This window comes from Anastrepha obliqua, chromosome 5 (genome assembly GCF_027943255.1).
Source record: "Anastrepha obliqua isolate idAnaObli1 chromosome 5, idAnaObli1_1.0, whole genome shotgun sequence".
Taxonomy (NCBI): Eukaryota; Metazoa; Arthropoda; class Insecta; order Diptera; family Tephritidae; genus Anastrepha; species Anastrepha obliqua.
This window is the reverse complement of record NC_072896.1, coordinates 23,103,008-23,119,841: the sequence shown is the minus strand read 5'-3', so window position 1 is coordinate 23,119,841 and position 16,834 is coordinate 23,103,008. Positions and strand designations below refer to the sequence as shown.

The window sequence follows — 16,834 nt, the reverse complement described above, 5'->3', positions numbered from 1 at the left end:
CCCATTTGCTCATGTTGAGTCGGTAGGTTATTGGTTTAGGTGAGGTATCCTTTTTATTATTACGTCATACTTTAACTGAAAAATTCGACTTTTATAGTTTCAGATGATTCTACGACGAATGCCTTGGCACCGCAGAGCACCTCTCGAAAAACATATCTCCAAAAAAACTCTGTCATGGGCTTATTTGTCAATATTTTATTATTAATATTTTTTAAAAACTTATTGAAAAGATGTACAATAACATGCAACTGATTTTATTAAAGTATCTTAAGCCATATTTCTGTAAAAAATTAAAAAAAAAGTGTTTTTTTTTTAGCGCTAAACCCTACCAACAAAAATTCACAAAATCGAAATTTTTTTTCTTCACTCATCTTATAGTAAATCATTTCAAGAATGTTGTGTTAAAATTTTAAGTGGATCGAAGCAGAACTCTCAAAGTTATAGCCTTTGTAGGCACTCTACCTCGAATGCGGAGCATCGATAATTTCTCAGAGTAATTTTTTCAAACGCGTTTTTCCCGAAACGACTTCTTAAAAGTCGGTGCCAATCACAACTCCGAAACTATTCAACCGATTCTTTTCAAATTTGGCACACGTTTTCTAAATCAAAAATACCTCCCCCCTATACTGTTTTTTTTTACTTTAACTGAAAAATTCGACTGTTTTAGTTTCAGATGATTCTACGACGAATGCCGATTGGCACCGCAGAGCACCTCTCGAAAAATATATCTCCAAAAAAACTCTGTCATGGGCTTTTTTTTTAGCGTTAAACCCTACCTCCCCCTTAAAGAGCTCCTCATAAAAATATCTGTCGTTCGGAGTCGGCTTGAAAGTGTAGGTCCCTCCATTTGTGAAACAACAACAAGACGCACACCACAAATAGGAGGAGGAGCTCGGCCAATTACCCAAAAAGAGTGTACGCGCCAACGGAAGGATTGTACTTCAAAATAAAAAAAAACAGTTTGGAAAAATATTGAGTAGTTTCTTTTTTATAGCATTTTTAATTCCGTAAAGTTAAATGGCGGACTCTGTATATGTATATATATATAAGGGTAGTAGTTGAGGTGGAATGCGGCAAATTACGATGTTGTTGAGTGAAAATTGCGTGGTGTGTAAAGAAGGCAATCTAAGGGTGTGAGTCACTTCAGTGGAGCTGTCCACAATTTTGCCAAATTTTTCCTAAGCATATCCTGGATCAATTCATAAACTATGGCAATCAATTACCATATGTTTAATGAGAACAGATACTAGGACGCACTTTCTGAGTTTATTTCGGTGAAAAAATTCATGTTTTCAAGAATTTTTTTAGGGCACAGATAGTGTTAGTTTATTCATTCGACTCCTGTGTATTATAATAATGCAAAATTTGAACATTGAATCTCCAGCGATGCCTCGAAAAAAAGTTGTTTGGCGTTGTGCATCATACAAGTAACTCTCATACTCTCTCACAGAATCATCTGAAACTAAAAAATGGAAATGCATTTGTTAAAGGAGATGTTTCTCAAGCTGTCTTTGCGGTGATTTTTTGTTTGATTTTCTTATTTTTCGTAGCATTTGGGGGGAAAACCGATTTTCGCTAAAAAAGAGTTAATTTGTTATTGTGGGCTTGCTATACTAAACGAATTAGCTATGTGGGACAAACCAATTTCATAATTTTTCTTCTAAAATAGTTGCCTAAAATTTTTTTGAATTTCCTAATAATTAGGGAGAAATGCTTTCGTTAAAATTTTATTTCTCGTTGTTGTAAATACAAGTAACTTTCACGAGAGGAAAATAATTTTTTAGGATACTATGCCAAAAGGAAGAACGGTCACCGTTGGCTGGGTTGGTGACTACCATTCGGAAGGGCGTAGGTTCGAATCTTCGTGTAAAAATTATAGGGTCACAAAATCGAAATTTTTTTTCTTTCTCTCATCTTATAGTAAATCATTTCAAGAATGTTGTGTCAAAATTTTAAGTGGATCGGAGCAGAACTCTCAAAGTTATAGCCTTTGTAGGCACTCTACCTCGAATGCGGAGCATCGATAATTTTACAGATTCATTTTTTCAAACGCGTTTTTCCCGAAACGACTTCTTAAAAGTCGGTGCCAATCACAACTCCGAAACTATTCAACCGATTCTTTTCAAATTTGGCATACGTTTTCTAAATCAAAAATACCTCCCCCCCACTGTTTTTTTTTATTTTTTTTTTTTAAGGTTGTTTTTCACTTACAAATATGGCGAAATTTTTCGCCAAAAATGCTCGTTTTACGTTTTTTTGCCACCAAAACTACAAAACTGAAAAAAAAAAAATTTTTATTAATGGGGGGGGAGCATTACGTCATACTTTAACTGAAAAATTCGACTTTTTTAGTTTCAGATGATTCTACGACGAATGCCGATTGGCACCGCAGAGCACCTCTCGAAAAACATATCTCCAAAAAAACTCTGTCATGGGCTTATTTGTCAATATTTTATTATTAATATTTTTTAAAAACTTATTGAAAAGATGTACAATAACATGCAACTGATTTTATTAAAGTATCTTAAGCCATATTTCTGTAAAAAAATTAAAAAAAAAAAGTGTTTGTTTTAGCGCTAAACCCTACCCCCCCCTTAAATAGGAGGGGAGCGCGCTAGTATTTTAGCTTATAGTCAAACGGGAGTCTCAATTCGCAAAATAGCGCTAAGAGTAAATCGAAACAAAAATACCATCCACAAATTTTTGAAAATCCCGATAGATATGGAAAAATTAAAAGAACTCGTCCGAAGTCTAAGATTGACGGCAGGTGTAAGAGAGGGATAAGACGGTTTGACTGTCAATAAAAACACCGGCTCTAAGCAAATAACATGTGAGCTTTCTCCCAATGTTACGAACAGAAAAATACAGCAAAATTTGAGTGAAGATTCGAATTTAAAATATCAAAATGGACTAGCTAAACCGAAGCTTACACCAGGCCACAGAGAACTAGACTTCAATTCGCCTATCATATGTTCTGGGATGTTAAATGGCAGTCCATTATTTTTAGCGATGAAGTAAAACAGTATATCCATGAGCCTGATAGTTGTCAGAAGCATTGGAGACATATTCGTGAGTTACGACAAATGCGTCCCTCCCGAAACTTCACCTATGGCTCTCTTATGATTTGGGGGTTTTTAGCTGCCGCGGCAACACTCCAGTCTGTTTAATTTTGCATAAGATGGATGCAGAAAATTACGTAGTGGCCTTGGATAATATTTTATTGAATTTTGCCGAAGAATTTTACGGTGAGTCCTGGAAGTCTCAACAGGACAATGTTCCAATCCACAGCGCTAAGCGTACAAAAGAGTTTTTCACATCGAAAAATATTCCTGTGCTGAAGCGGCCCGCAGTTAGTCCAGGTTTAACTGGAGCACTTCTGGAGCATTCTTGCAAGTTTATAAAGGCGAACGCAGGTTTATTAGCCTATTGAAATTTAAAAAAGCTTTGGGCAAAAATCGTTCTTAGTGTCCTTCAATCACTTCTAAATTCGATGCCACGACGACTAGTATTAGTTACAATAAGTAACGGGGAATATACAAGCTATTAAATATTATTTTATATTATTTTCTAAAGATTTATTATTTTCTTAGGTTTAATATTTCCTTTTACACCCTTGAAAATTATTACATTTTTACATGAAAAGGCTGAAATAAATGTTTTATTCTTACTTTTGTTTTCTTCCATTATGCCGAAAGGTAAAACGATTGAGCCTTTGATTTTTTTATGCCAAAAAAATTGTTTGTTCAGTGTTCCGTATAGCTAATTCGCTTAGGGAGCATTCCATGGAAAATGGTAAATTTCGACCGCCCCACAAATTGCATTTCCGGATGATTATATTAGTGTTAATGTATTTAAAATATATCAATCTTCATTATAAACAGCGACCTTTTACTTGACCTCAGTTTGAAGTATCTTTTTTTACAACAAAAACAACTCATAAAAATTTTATTTTCTTCTATTGAAATTTGGTCAAGTTTAAGCGCTTAGTTCTCATTATGTGTGACATATTGCGTGATACTGATAATTGGTGTTAAAAGAACAAACTTTTACGTTTTGAAACGTAATATTAAAAAAAAGTTTATTTATGAACAACGCAGATATGCTCTTTTAAAAAAATGGTTCGATGATGTCCCGTACGAACGCATTTAACACTGTACAGTTATTTTTGTGCTCATCCGAGTAACTTATTGGTTTCGACTACTTTACATTTAAAGCAAACTACTGGTGCTGGTTTTACTTGTAAAGCATTGATTTCAGTTTGCATCGCAAATAAGTTCAATATTCAGTCATTAAATTTTGTCCCGTACGAACACGGCGTATAATTTTTTCTTTTACCTAAAAAAGGTAGAAAATTAGTGAAAATAATAACAACCATAGCGTGTCACGTTATAAAAAATGGAAAGACGAGAAACGAAAAAAGGTCTAGATTTCAAAAACAAAGGAAAAGAAAGAATAAAACAGTGGAGGAAAAGAAAAACCGAAGCTATGACCCAGGAAGAAATACAGAAGAGGAAGAAGTACGAAAAAGAAAAAAAGAGAGTCCAAAGAGCCAAAAAGTTGATCCAAACCCGAGACAGGGAGGCTGGTTCAAATATTGTTGGTGATTGCGAATCTGAATGTTTTCCATACAAATGTAAGCAAACGTATGCTAAGGCTGTACAGAAATGTATGCGAAGTCTACCCAGTTCACCCACTAAAAAAAAGGCTGTTGTAGCGGGTGTGGCAAAAAAACTTGGACTTAGTATTGATATCGTTAGGAATAAATCTATAAATGAAGCAATTAACGATGACGAAACCATCAAAATGGTGAACGATTTTTACTTTCGTCCAGACATTGTTTATACATGCCCGGGCATGAATGACACAATGGTCTGTTGGACTAACGGTAAAAAACTTACATTACAAACGCACTACCTCATAAAAATAGAGTTTTCTAGATTTTGTGCACTACGACCGAAAAATGTTTTGTTATTAAAAGACACGCCATCAGAACAGTGCAAATGTATGATTCACGAGAATTTTATTCTAAAATTGAAGTGTTTGAAAATAAGCTACAATAGCTCCTACTGGAGCAACATTCTCTGTGATACGGCCCTTGATTCAAGCTGTTGGAGAAATGTGTGCGATACATGTAACAATGGATGTAAAATAGTAATACTTAATGACCCAGGAAAAAATATAATTTATAAGCAATGGAAAAAAGGAGACGATCAACGAGTAAAACTGAAGACAGAAGAAATCAGTTGTGGAGAGTTACCATATGTCATGTATCACATAAATATAAAAAGAGTACAAGCACAAGCATTCCAAAGCGATAAAAATAATGAACATGCAAGAATATGTACTTCAAATTGATTTTGATATGTCTTATTCTTGCGCATATCAAAACGAGGTGCAGTCAGCTTTATGGAGCAGGGAAAGTGTTACTCTTTTTACCGCTGCTTCATTTTTCATGGCACAATGTAAAACTTTTGTGATATGCTCTGATACAAAGTAAAAAGATAAAGACAGTATATTCGCCTTCGTGACATATTTGTATGATAAAATTTTTGCAGCAGATCATGGCGAAAGAATTAAAGAAGTTATATGGAGTGATGGTCCTTCTTCTGAATTCAAAAATCGTTATATGGTCTCGTTATTGGTATATCTCTCTGAAAGATATAGCAAACAATTTGAATGGAAGTATTTTGCCACTTCCCATGGTAAGGGAGTTGTAGACGGAGTCGGTTTCAATATAAAAAGACTTGTTAATCAAAAAGCCCGTAGCCAAGGAAGCAATACTGTAATCCAAAACGCGAATGATTTCGCTAAAGTTACTGCCACATTAGTTCCTTCAACACCCATTTTTTATATTTCTGCATCCGAAATAGTTGACAAAATTCGGGATGTTCGTCCCTGGGAATCGTCCAAGCCTACACCCGGAATATCCAAATTTCACGAAATATTAGCAAATGGGCGCTAAGTTACATGTAAAAGCCATGCTCAAGATAACAACAGCATCAAATTTTCCCTTTAGAGAACGTTAAAATCAAAATTTAAGAGCTGAATTTCGTACGCGTCCCGTACGAACACAATTTGTCCCGTACGAACATTTTCATTTTTACACTATAAGTCATTTAAACTAAATATGTTTTAAATGTTTTTGTTGTGTTAATAAACTCTAATACAATCAAAATCAAATGTCATTTTCGTTTTCTTGTTAATATTATTAGTTTCGCTGAAATTTCACTTAATTCACTATAACTCAGAGTAGTAGTAGACTGGAGCTGTCCCGTACGAACATATAATTTTTTTTTGATTTTGCAAAGATATGTGAATATTTTAAAGCACGTGTATAGGTTTTGTTTAGAAAACTACCACACAGTATTAGGGCACTAAATAACTCATTTTAAAAAGTTATGGTTTGTCTATAATTAAGGTTGTAAACTGTAAAAATTCGTACGATCTGTCCCGTACAAACCATGGAATGCTCCTTAGTGTGGTTAGCGTACAACCTGGTGAATTGTGTGAGGAAGTTCTATGTAAAACTTCAAACTGGTTGGTTTTGTAGGCTTTGAGTTATGGTGCATACGGACTTATAAAATACAATAACAAATTCAAACTTTATCAATTTTGCCTCGATGGACTTACATTGCTAACATAATATTCTTGAAATATAATATATTTATTAAAAAAGCAAAAATAAAAAGTTTACATATCTTCTTCTTCTTCTTAATTGGCGCGATAACCGCTTATGCGATTTTGGCCGTTAAACTCGTTAAAGCGCACCAGAGCCAATTGTACATACCAAGTGAAGCCAAGTCCTTCTCCAACTGAACTTTCCAACGCAGAGGAGGCCTTCCTCTTCCTCGGCTACCACCAACTGGTACCGCATGGAATACTTTCGGAGCCGGAGCGTTTTTATCCATTCGGACGACATGACCCAGCGCTGGGCTATGTCTATGTCATCGTAAAGCTCATACAGCTCATCGTTCCATCGTCTGCGATATTCGCCGTTGCCAACGTGCAAAGGTCCAAAAATCTTGCGCAGAATCTTTCTCTCAAACACTCCAAGCGTCGCTTCATCGGATGTTGTCATCGTCCAAGCTTCTGTGCCATACGTTAGGACGGGCATGATGAGAGTCTTGTAGAGTGTTAGTTTTGTTCGTCGAGAGAGGACTTTACTGCTCAGTTGCCTACTTAGTCCAAAGTAGCAGTTGTTGGCAAGAGAGATTCTACGTTGGATTTCAAGGCTGACATTGTTATCGGTGTTAATGCTGGTTCCTAAATATACGAAGTCTTTTACAACCTCGAAATTATAACTGTCAACAGTGACGTGGGTGCCGATACGCGACTGCGCCGACTGTTTGTTTGAAGACAGGAGGTACTTCGTTTTGTCCTCGTTCACCACCAGACCAATTCGCTTTGCCTCTTTATCTAGTTTGGAGAAGGCAGAACTAACAGCGCGGTTGTTAAGGCCGATGATGTCAATATCATAATAAATACCTTACTCCACTAAATTTTCTACCTTTTCTGGATTATGATTTGTTTCTTTGAAAAATGTTTAGACTTTATTCTTCGATGAAATCGTTTGCCCAGCTGAACTGCAGTCGGAAGCGATCATCAAATCTATGTGCTGACTCTCCTTCCAAAATCATTAAATATTTTTATTGTATTATACACAAGGTGGTTTAAAATGAATCACCCTATTGGAAGATTTATAGTTTTTGCAAATGGCGTCGTACGTCAATTATTATCATATTATTATTATTCAATATTTGACACTTGTGAATTTAACAACTGCATATAAGCGATGGAGCGCGTATAGGTCAAAATTAAGATTTTTTATACACAATAGTAAAAAAGTTATTAAAAAAAATTGCTGGAGCATTATTGTCGATTCGCCCAATGTGATCTAGCCAGCGCAGCCGTTGAAATTTGATGCACTTCACTACATCGATGTCGGCATACAGCTCGTGGTTTCATCTTATTCGATATGCATTATTAACACTAATCGGACCATAGATCTTGCGAAGAAAGTTCCCAATAACCACCCATTGGTGTCCTACAGGACTCAGCGCCATACAGTAAGACCGAGAGGATGGGTGAATCATAGAGCCTTTTTTGTGCATCGAGAGAGGGTTCTGCTTTTCAAGTGCCTACTCAGTTCAAAGTAGCACCTGCTGGCGAGAGTTATTCTTCGCTGGATCTCTTGGCTGGCGTTGGATCTAGGTAGGCGAAGTCCTTAACTACGTCGAAATCGTAATTGCCAATGTCCAATACGCGTAGACGCGAAGACTTGTTGGTTGTTGACACAAGGTACTTTGTTCTGCCCTTGTTTACCGCAAAACCCATTTGACAAGAAAAAAAAAACAATATTTATTATTCTCTCAATCAGACGACATTTTTTGCGATAAAACGGGAATAAAAAGTAAATGAAAATTTAAAGTAAACATAAAGTAAAAGTAGCAACATCAAAAATCGGTATTTGTCTTGAATTTTCCGAAAATCAGTACACTTCAAAATTCGATATAAAAAAATTACAAGTCTAACGGTTAGACGCGATAGAAGTGAAACCTTCCGTAAAACAAACTGAGAGAGAATAAGACGAAAGCAGCATTAGGAGCGGGATAATTATAGGTTCATTATAATATTGCTATAAAGTTCATATTTTATTTTCTTCATTTTATTATTATTCATCCTCAATGTTTTCAATTTCCATTTTCGTCTACTTGTATTCATATAAAAATTTATGTCTCTTCCCACCAAAGCTAAATGTATTAGTATATTTCTTCTTGAATTTATTCAAGGCCGAAATCCCGGCGGTACTGCAATACCGGGCCAACCCGTGGCAGAGGTGGAGAAAGCCCCTAAAACACTCCGCCCATTTCCAAAAATTAGTTTAACATTTGTTGTCCTCCGATGGAGGATCTATCAGATGTTAAGCTGATAAGAACACTTTGATCTTAGCCATAAGGCCGAGAAGCGATAACCATACACAACCAACAAACTACCTAGTCAATACATTTTCTAATAAACCTTTTGAGAATTACACGCTCACAAAAATTAATGTACGAAATATTTATACCGATTCACTTAAACTGACTTTCAGTATCTAAACCAAAAATAGAAAAGCCAAAAAACTGTTTTCAATAAATAATCAGAAATGTCCTACAATGCAAATTTTAAAAAAAATTTTTTTTCTTGTGATTCGAACCAAGAATTGCTAGTCGCTCGGCTACCGCGCCATGCTGTCGGCGCTGGCCTAAAAGTTATTTAGTTCGTCGCTACGTTTATATCAACATATAATATAACGCTTCGTAGCCGAGAGGGTCGCTTTTTCGTTTCACTTTTTCTCAAATCACTCCCAATGATTCTAAAGAAGTTTTCACTTCAAAAATGAGTGCCTCTAGCAGTCCTTAATAAGCGATTTCTCACACTTTCGACTGAATGGTGCAACATTCAAGCACATCGAAGGGTGCCACTAGTTTGCAATCAGTGAATATCTCTGCAGGGTAGGTACGCATGCGTACATATACATACATACATATCGATGTATTATGTAAGTGTGGATGTTCTCGCTCATCATCGCACAATCGGCGATGCACCGGTTGGATAAGTAGTATGTGGCAAGATAGTTACGATGGGCAAGTGCAATCGGTCGCATATACACATCAGCATCTACATTCATACATATATACTAAATATGCAGATATCTTTAACTGTGTGTATGCATGTGAAAAGGAATATGCTTAAGCGCATACGTTTGGCGGTTGGCGGTTGGCAGTTGTCAGTTGAACCTGTTCCTGTGTGCTACAATATGGTATCGGATGGTTGATTACCCGCATGTTCCTCTTCCTTTAAGGGTTGTTTTAACGTTACATTTGGAGTTATCCTTAATAATTGGTGAACAGGTGTATAATGCAATTGATCGAATTTGGCGGGAAATTTGAAAAAAAACAGTTGACTTCTCGAAACAATAGAATTTGAAGTACAAGTGCATATGTAAGTGGGTATGTATGTACGTGTGATTGCTTAAACGGAACCTTCTAACCTCTATTTAAACCAAACACTGCATATGTACATACATACATACATATGTACGTGGGAATTGAAGAGAGTCAACCTTAGCTGGACACAAGAAAAATTGCATGACTTGTAGGGTTTAGCAGCTTCAACTGAAAAATAGTAAGAATATTTGTTGCACACAGAAATTTATTGCAATTGATAATTTAGTATAAAATTGTATACATCACTTAATGGAATTCATAATAAATTCATATATTAAAACAGATTTGCGAAGAATTTTCATAAAATCCTCAAAGTGAGACCCTAAATGCATCTTCCAATTTTTTATTCAAAAGGCATCATTCGCGCCATCCTTTTCTCACTTCTTAGTTTTCGAATTCAGTGCAAAAATGTATAGCTTTTTTTAAATTCATCCACATAACGACAGTTTCCGACCTTTTATTATATAATGAGACCTTCCCACGGAACGCCCCCTGTTGTGTCCCCAGCAACACCTTCACAATGAGGCTTCCATGCTCTTGGTCAGTGAGGGCAGTAAAATGCTCAACAAGCAGTTCCTCCTTGGGTGTTACGGCAGGAATCACTTCTTTAGACATTTGCTGAGCCTGAGCCACCTCCCAGGCCAGCCAGAAGGCATCTCTTCGATTACACGGACGAGATCCAGAACAAAATACGACTGCAACTGCTGAATAAAACAATATATAGACAGACATTAAATGACGTTCATCGGGAGACTCTTACAACCTTCATCAACTCCTAACTCCCGAATGCAGCTATTGGAGTCCAACCACCATTCATTGCAGCCGAAGAGATTCAGCTACCTCGTGGGATCCGCATAACTTTCACTTAGCTGCGGTTTGGATATTGTAGCAGGTTAAACTCCTACTTATCCAGAATCGACCCCGACATACTGAACATTTGTCCGGCATATGAAGGTACCCCGCACTATACTAACCACTTATTCACATGCCCTCTCAAACCCACTCATCTAACACCCCTCTCTCTCTGGACCCAACCTATCGAAAGATCAGATTTCATGGGCCTACGGTTAGATGAGTTAAACGATGACGATCGGTTCCTACACCGCTCTGGCAAGGCCTACTGCTACAACAATTACAGCAAGATGGTTCTACGACGTTTCCTACGTTTCGGAGACGATTTATGTATGTCCGACCAAGGACTTTCTTCTCAGCAGCATTCCTAAACCTTTACTGATAATACTGTTACTGATACTGTAAACTGTTACAATAACAACAATGAAACCCTTATAAGTTTACAGGTATGCACGTATGTAGAATGATATAACAAAATATCAGTGTTTCGGGAGGGTCTGATTTCCGAAAATCTATCTGCTTGGCCTTAATAATAACAACTACAGAAAAAATGAAGATATCTCTACTTAACTTAGTGCAGATTGCGATTGTAAGAAAACCAGGGCGAAATCGGTTCAGATTCAAAATCACTGCTCATAAAAGAAAAAATCCAAAAATGCAGTGAAATGTTGAATAGTCAGCAAATCAAAACAATTTATGAGTAATTAGTGGAATTATGACTGTAATGATTTTACGGTTAGGATTTATGATGATTCGAAAAAGAATCACGCATCACGTTGATCACACCGAACGTAAATATGATGTACAAGAAAAGGTACCTAACCTCCTCTTCGTGACAACGACAAGAACCTGCTGTTATCTTCTGCTCATAAGAACCTCAACAATAACATTGTAACAAAGCTAAGATTAAGTTACATGCAAACATGCCTTGTTAACGACAAAAACTGGTCGCACGCGAGTGCTTGTTTTCATGTGAAAAATAACGGAATAAAATCAAATAAATACACGCATCGCTTGTAATATTTATTTTACAGCGATGCTCTTTACTCACGACGAATTCAGATAAGGTGACTACGGTAGAGCCACAAAAATATTTATATGTATTTTGTTTTTGCAATTTGGTGACTTGAATGTCAAAAATTCAATGCGAATGTAAACAAACAATCAAGGCAATAATAAAGAAACCATTCGATTTGAAATTGAAACCATCAAAACGCAAGAAAAAAATAAGCTGCTATGCCGAAGTCACCTTGTGTGGATACGCCTTGTTTTTATTATTTCCGAATTTGCTGCATAGTAGAAAATGAATTAAAGAAAGAAAATTAATCGTGAATTAATTGTGCAAAAAAAAATAATCTAGAAAAACAAATTTTTGCCATTACAAAATCGATGGAAATTCTGATGTTGAAAAATTCTTCTCATAGATTACACAGGCCCACAGTGCGGCCGATTCCCGAAAAGCTGGCCAAAACTCAAAAAATTAAGTAATTGATTCAAAATTTCTTACTCGGGGGTTGTCGAGTCGCTGATTACGAATTTGATCTTAAAATTTTGAAAATCCACCCCCTTCCGCCCCTATTGGCCACCCCCTCACGTGAAATAGCGTATGTATATTCTAGAACATAATCAAGATGCATGAAAATTTATATGTTTTCGGGGTCGCAAGGTAGCAAGTGGTAGCAGCTGAATCTTGTTTTATTCAGTAACCATTACTTTTTTGAGTAACCTTTAATAGGTTTCAAAGCAGCATATGACGGCGTTGTATTACTATACAGTTTGAAAACTCAAATTTTATAAAAAAAATTGCAAAAAATGTATCTACGTATTGCTGCAGCTAAAAATTTTGTGTCGAGGTATTGATATGCACTAAAGATCTCTCGTATTTTACTAACCTTCCGAAGATGATTCCATTTGGTTTTGTTCAATTTACTCCATTACAAAATCTTTCAAATGTGTACAACTTTCACTATTCATCGACAGTAATACGATGCTCAAACGAAGGCCACGTTGCGACTGAAAATACAGAGGATACTTAGGGTACAGGACGTTGCTATGAACGGTTTTCACTACTCAAGGCATTACTGTAGCCAACCCAAAGACAAAAAAACTCTATCTAGAAACTTTTTTTTTCGACTTTTGGCCAGCTTTTTGGGAATCGGCCGCACCGTGAGGCCGACCAAAATTGTCTGACTTTTGAAGCCAAAAAGCAGGCTACACTTCTTCGATGATTTCTGACGTGCTGAATCCGAATATATATGTATGTATATATGTATATAATTGGCGCGAACACCCTTTTTGGGTGTTTGGCCGAGTTCCTCCTCCTATTTGTCTGTGTGTCTTGATGTCGTTTCACAAATGGAGGGACCTACAGTAATAAGACGACTCCGAACGGCAAATGGTTTTTATGAGGATTTTTTTCATGGAGGTTTTACACTCGGAGGTTTGCCATTGCCTACCGAGAGGTGACCGCTATTAGAAAAATGTTTTTCTTAATTTTGGTGGTTCACCGAGATTCGAATCTACGTTAATACGAATACGAACACAAAATAGTCCCAGCACGAATATACTGAAAACAGACACTACTGGTAGCTTTAACGATTTACCAACCCTCAATATCCAGATGTCTAGAAAAGTTAATGAAATAAGTCTCTGATTTGTACAAAAAGTTCGCCAGAAGTAAAGCGTATCATTTAAGATCTCTTATTTTACTCAACAATAGGTATAAACGTAAAGTTTCTTTTAAGGAAACTCTACGACAATATTGTGCACAATCACAGCTGTAGCAGCTTTGCAAACAACTATTTGGTTTAGAAAAACAATTTGTATTATAAATGTGGCCTAAAAAGTATCGTTTTCCATAGGTTAGCTTTCCGATACAACAAATAGACTTCTTGGTCTATACCAAAATATGTATAAACTTAGCATGTACATCCTCTGCTGGGTGTTTGGCCGAGCTTCTCCTGCAATTTGTGTCATGCGTATTAATACTCTTCAACAAATGGAGTGACCCACAGTTTTATTCCGGCTCCGAACAGACTCCGACAGATGGTTTTTATGAGAAGCTGTTTCATGACCGAAATACACTCGGAATTTCGGCTGACAATTTAAATGTGTACTTGAAATGCTTTTTGCAATAGTATGTAAAAATGTCAGACGGAGGTAACAGAAATAAATTCCGAAAAAAAAAAAAATTCAGGCAGACCGGAACTTCACGGATATTGTAGGATGACTTAGCAGCGGTATTTCCGTTTGACGATTTAAATATACACTTAAAATAGTGCCTACTATAATATGTGAGAACGTCAGACGGAGGTAAAAAAAAAAATTTTCGAAAAAAATTTACAAATTTGGGGTCGTCTGACACTACTTTTGCAGCGATCTAGACGTCTGACGATTTATATACAGCATTTGTGACCTTCAAACAGTAAGCCTACAAATTTTCAGCCGGAGGTACGAAAATTTTTTTAGCAACTTTTTTTTGCAACTTTAAGTCGTCTGACGTCTTTTTTGCAGGGGTTTTGAGCAAAATCCTTTCAAATGGCACTGTTTCATGGTTCTCCCAACCACTTCTCAAAATTCTAGCCGGAGGTGTTCTCGTAGTACCTCCGCGGCCGCCAGCTCTCCGTCTATCAATACTTGCCCTACGACATGGTCTAGTCCTGCCTTATAAAATGATAACGCATTTATGTTTGTGCACTCGTTGGCTCCTTCATATTTCTGGCCATTTCACACCCCTATCAATGGGTATTCGAACGGGTGATTTGATATTTGATAAAGTGAGCAGTAGTGGCGTGAATATACTTATGTATAAGGGGTATTATTTTAGGAACAAAAATGGAAGCGATTGAGGGTGTTGTGTTCTTCAAAAACAAAAAGTGTACATAGTTGACTAGGGTTAGAGGCCCATAATGTATGTTCTTTCAAGGTACAAATATTTGCTGTAGAGTCTACAAGAAATCACTTGATAATAGATTTGAAGAGTAAGAACACAGATTTGAAAATTTCTTAGGCGTAAGTAGATAAAAAAAACCATACGGACTGCTTTCGCTTTTTAATATATTTTTATCTAATACAAGGATAGAATTATTGAAATATTGCTTAGAGTTCTATTCTTTTAATTTTACACTTTTTTTTTAAAGAATTTCACAAAAACGGGCATAGTTTACGCGAAAATTGCCCTCTGCATGAGTGACATTATGTCACTTATTGGTCATAGAAAAAAGGCCTTGATGCCATAAAAGCAAGTTAAATCAGGGTTTATTATAATGACAAAAATATATGAATCCCACGAAGAAAAGTCTCGTTTGACACTAGGCGGATCGGGAAGGTTCTTATCGATTAAGACAGTGTTTGCGCATCGCTCAACCTCATTCTCCATGACTGCTTTTGTTATCATTATTTACTTCTTATATAAATAGGTTAAGATAAATGACTGTCCTTGCGCGCGGTCCACATGCACAAATACTCATAATTCGTCCTTGTCATACCATACAGGGGAAAGGAGAAGGAAGGGAAGAAGGGGCCTTTGGATTAGAGGATGACGATCATGCACTTACGACGACGAACGACGGCGGCTAATTTATGTTCATAATTAGCCGCTTCAAGCTACTGATGAACAGAGAGGGTATTTCTGCCATGAAAAAAATCCTCATGAAAATTAATTTGCCGTTCGGAGTCGTTTTATTACTGTAGGTCCCTCCATTTGTGAAACGACATCAAGACACACCACAAATAGGAGGAGGAGCTCTTTCAAACACCTAGAAGAAGTGTACGCATCAATTATTTATTTACATATTTTCATATTTACAGCTAGTGCTCCTTTTTTATTGTAAAATAATAATTTATTGTTATTTTCCATATATTAAATAAATAAATAAATATTTTCTATTGTTTCTTATTTATTTATTTTTTTTTGTGTGATTAATGCCACTTTTGAGTGAAACTGTCAATTGCGATGGACATTAAGCAAGACACGCAGTAAAAATGAAAATTTAATTTTAATTAAACCAGAAAACTGAAAAAAAAAAAATATTTTAACAATTTCAAAGTGTTCTACTAAAAGGGTTAAGAGACGATTTACATATCCATTTCTACCTCCTCATAGTTATATTGCTAGTATATTGATTGTAATGTCTCCGGGCAAGGGTTTGGGATCTTCAATTTCTCCGTTCCATTTTGTAAACACTATCATAAATTACCAGCCTCTAGAAGAGCTAACTGTTTGACTCACTAAGTCGCCATTGCAGAAAGGAAATTAGTCAACGATATACATACATATGTATGTACATATGCATGGTATTTATTATCTGACAAAGTTAAGCTAAGAAAAGCATTTTTTTTGCATCATGCTAATTCATGTATGTGTGTATATGCAACGTTTGCAAATATATATATTAGGGTGGGTCTATTTTTTTATTATTATCACTTTATATTTAATCTTATGTCAAAAGAAGCAATTAAATGTTGTTTAAGTTTTTACCATGGTTAAATGGGACATGCTGGACTTAAAACTCTATATAGGCATGCTTTTTATTCAATAAATTCGTCCATCCAAAATAGACGAGAGTTTAAGCAAATAATTTTTTATCCAAAATTATTCTAGAGCAACAAAGACGTTGGCTATACGTTTAGTGAAGCCTTTTTCTAGCACCAATTTTCGAATTGAACCCGCTCCATTATCCTTACCCTCAGCACATACCACAAATTCTTTAGCATTTTTTTTTTAATTTTTTCTCTTGAGCGTACAACCTCATGTAATGAATTTCAAAACGGTTCCAGTTTTCCCGGAAACACACTTTGATGATGGGCGTAATACGCACCCCATTTTTTATCTGAAACAAGTAAATCAATACTTTTTGAACTTTGATAAACTACCTCAATAGTGCTGAATCCCTTGTTTATAAAATTTTTTACGCAACTAGAAGCACTTTAAATATATTTTCTTTTTGGCTAAAAAAATTAGTTAAACAAATTTATAAAACTTTTAAAAACAA

The 16,834-nt window shown here is 36.0% G+C and overlaps 1 non-coding gene across 1 annotated transcript; it reads right to left on the bottom strand.

The window, feature by feature from the left end:
- Positions 1–8,780: 8,780 nt before the first annotated feature.
- LOC129249636 (U2 spliceosomal RNA) lies at positions 8,781–8,969 on the bottom strand. The gene has a single exon (XR_008582686.1). It is a non-coding gene; the product is annotated as a U2 spliceosomal RNA (small nuclear RNA).
- Positions 8,970–16,834: the final 7,865 nt, after the last annotated feature.